Source organism: Dipteris shenzhenensis, chromosome 22 (assembly GCF_047967505.1).
Source record: "Dipteris shenzhenensis isolate YYH24624 ecotype China chromosome 22, Dip_SZ_1.0, whole genome shotgun sequence".
Taxonomy (NCBI): Eukaryota; Viridiplantae; Streptophyta; class Polypodiopsida; order Gleicheniales; family Dipteridaceae; genus Dipteris; species Dipteris shenzhenensis.
The window spans coordinates 23,543,855-23,547,966 of record NC_141617.1 but is presented as its reverse complement, the minus strand read 5'-3'; positions in this window follow the sequence as shown (position 1 = coordinate 23,547,966).

The following is a 4,112-nucleotide window of genomic DNA, read 5'->3' as shown; positions in this document are numbered from 1 at the left end:
AACAAAAAGAAGTCCCAATGTCAATGTGGATAAAATATCCAAATATGTAGCAAAGCCCAAGCCCTAAACCAATGACTATATCCAAAAAACTATTAAGTGATATGAGAAGTGAAAAGAGTGATCCTAGTCATTTGATGAGAAATATGCTTCATCATCTAAAATCCTATTTCTCCTACAAGTCTATTGACTAGTCTCTTTATCAATGAAGTTCAGCTCCATGTGTCATGCCATTGCCTCGACGTAGGTAGGAAGCATGCTACAAAGCACATGAAAATCTTAGTGCATCTAGCACAATAACATTTATGGTATGCAAAATATAAATCAATATAAACATTGCAAGAAGTCAATTTTTAGCCTCACGAGGTCTCAAGGGATTCCTAAAAGTGAGAATGTCCTCCTCCCCCTCAATATAAAAAACATTTGACCATGCATTCCTTGGTTTTGATGTGGATTTAGCTATTAATGGAAGAACATAATTTTCAATCATCGTGTGGTTGTTGTCAAAGGAAAGGAAATATCTTCTAGAAGCCTTGTATACTCTAAGGAGCAGAGCAACAACAGCTAGGGGCGTCACTCAAGAAAGATGTAACATAGCACATTAGTGCAAGGAGGGGTATTTTTTTAATAGGGGGATTACATGCCATTTATATGCATGAGAAGATTTATAAAATAGGTAATTTATATGTGGAGGTTCACTAATTACATAAGAGAAGGCCAAAATGCAAGATTAGGGGTATTATTAATACATGCTTGCTCCCACGTGCTACATGGAACCCCCGGGTAGTGACACAACCTATCTCCAAGACTATGCCATTGAATTGACACAAATATTTAAAAAATCAACATGTCAATATCTCGGTCTTCTCTATTCAACCATAATAGAGTCAAGAGTATCTAAGACAAATGCTATTTGTGAAGCTGGCAAGATGTGAGGATAATATCCATGGATAGATCAATGTGCAAGTCCCCTGGGGTGCCAACTCCATTTAGTAAGAAAGCTATCAAGATCTTGAGTATGAGATGAACTTAACAATATGCCATGAGTAGAAATTATTCAAATTCATATGGTTGTGTTATACACTAAAACAGCTTCAAATATGTCTTTACATCTTCAAATTTGGGTAACACATGAAAAAGTTACATTAATTTGAAAGGAGATGGGTTTTTATATTTTAGTGTTTTTTTTGTTTTACCCCCCCCTCATCCAAAAGACCCCCCCCTTGGGCCTCACATATTATGAAAAATATGCACAAATCTTAAAATCTTGCATATTTTTCAAGGTATATACCTTATATTTTGTGGAAGGGGGGACATGAAATTTTTATATTTTTTCCCTTGCATATTTGAAACTTTTTAAGGAAATACATGCATATTATATATGGACCTTGTCCCCCCATACCCTAGATTTTGGATAAGGGTAGTAACATATTACATATTGAGTTGGTGCCCCAGGGCAAACCACTACTTCAACTCCATAGGTAAGCATGGAGAATTTTTGTTTCTCTTCTTTATTATGAATATAACATATGGTTGCCAGTGCAAAGGTTTAAATAATAGCATTAACTCTCTTACTATATATTTAAAAATAGCAAGAATACAAAAGTTTATGAATGATTAAGTGGAGAGAGAGAGAGAGAGAGAGAGAGAGAGAGAGAGAGAGAGATGGGGGGGAGGGTTACACATGATATAGCTACTTCTACATTATGTTGTATTGAACATAAACATGAATATATACATGTGAACCCCTTAGGGTTAGGGTTAGGGTTTGTCCCTAATGCCCTATATAGATGGTGCACTTTGCACCATCCTTAACTGGCCCTCTTAAATTGCACTGGGTAAGTAGAGGGTGCATGTACAAGACATTTTTGTGGCTTTTGTTTGGTGCACATGATAGCATCCAAAACTAAAAAGAAAACTGAAAAGAATCAGAGTAGTATTGCATGTGTGGGCACAATGACTATGTAGCAGAAGCCTATGCAATGAGTACAACTTATATGATCTTGTACATAACATACATTTTCCCCTCTTAAGTTGTAGGCCATCCTTCACCTTTGGGAATAAAACCCAAAAAATGATAGGCCGAAGGGAAGAGGAAGGAAATATGTATAAAGTCAAGTACACCTGGATCAAAGACTGGTCGATCGAAAGATGACTGCATGAAGAATGGTGTGTATGGTTGTATGTTGAACATGTCAAAGCTGAGCATGTCATGAGTCGCTATGGACTATGCAGCTGCTCTATAGAAGAAGCATCGAGATGTGAAGCTAGTCGATGTAGCTATGAAGAAAAAATCCAGGAGGTTGTGACATATGAGGGTGTAACCAACCCAAAAGAATTGACAACAATGTCGGAGGTATGTTGCAGTAGAATGATAATCTCTGTCAAATGATGCAGGGTTGAAAAAGACCAGCACATAGTCGATGTGGATAGAGTGATCTAGGGGCTGAAAAATTGGGGCTGAGGGTGCAAATGTGGTACACTGTTCTACTGATAAGCGGCCCATAAAACTGGCAAGGTATGGCAACTTGTCAAACCTATATGCTCAACTATCATGAGCTGAAGGTCGTCGTCAGCTGTGTGCATGGCTAAACATCCATTGGCATAGGATGAAGCATTTGTCAATGGCTCATCAAGAAGGAGCTGACAGTAAAAAAAGCCTAGAAGCTCCTAGAAATTCACAAGGTGTCCCTGAGGCATATGCGGTACCAAATGCTAATGTTGGGATATGCTAATTTGTGTCACTCATGGGACCTATGTCCAAGGATATGATAAGCTCTGTATCAAAGGTAAAAGCATGAGGGATCGATGATGAAATGAAATCACCTAGTAAAGAGCTTGATGCATCATGGCATGTATCTCTGCATGTGGTTGGAGATGTGAGTGCCTCATACTGAGGACTTACCTACTGAATAACTGCATGATCATAACTGCTAAACTCCTGTGGCATATATATATCATCTGTGGCAAAAGATGGAGTTGGATCCATGCATGAAAGTGATGGCCGTACATCACTAAAATCAGACTGTGATGATGAAGATGGGACTGCCTCATGCCCTAATGATGAGGGCTCACCAAGAAATGTGCATGATTAGAATGTGATGGCTGATCCATGATAACATGTGGAACATTTGCATCCAACTTGCTCAAGACCAATGAGTCTCGAATTTGCATCATAAGCTAGTACATATCCTATGGCAATGAATAGTGGAAGTAGGTTCTCTTTCATGGATCTCGTCTGGAGTCATGACCGGTCTATCATCAACTATGTGATGTGGATAACTCCATGCTGGAGGTGGTCTGATGTTCTGTGCAAGAGGCTTACCTGTGTAATGTTGAGAGTGTCAACCCATGAGAACATTGTGTGAGAGCTACCATTGTAAGGCTTATGTGAACCAACCATGTGATGGAAGAACATGTGTATGCCAAGGATCAAGCGTGTAGTAAAGTGATGACAACTGTGTGTGGGGAGTAGCCAGGAGGGTGTACAAGGATGATGTTTGTGTGTAGGAACTAATGCAAAAAAATAGTCAATAATGTGTGACTTTACATGGATGGCATGTCTGTGCAACAATCCTGAATCCAAGGAAGATCACTCTGCCAAGTGTCACAAAGTGTGATGAACTACCAATTGTTGAGAATATTGAACTGGAGCTAGATGTGCGAATGTGCATACCAATGATAGAACCACATGGATTGATGTTGTTGGGGACTAATCGGGTGATATGGCAATGGCTTACTTGGCTTGGTGGAATTGAATCTCCTCTATGGCTATGCTAGTCTATAGTTAGACTGCATGTCAAAGTGCAAAATGCAGCAAATTAATTTTATCTGGATTTATTTTATGTGCTGGGTACCCTGCAATGGAATAGGAGGTGGTTTTGACGATGAGTATTTGATGATTTTAACCTTTGGATAATGCAAAATTTGGGGTTAAGGTGCTCAGCACCGCATAGAGCACAACTTAGCGATCATTTTTGCTTTTTGGATGACCTCCAGATTCTACCTGGATCAAAAGTTATGGTTCTCGAACGGATGGCCAAACTTTGATCCCAAGAGGGTAATCAAAATGATGAGGTTGATGAAGGGTGATGTGGCATGAGAGGTCACATGCT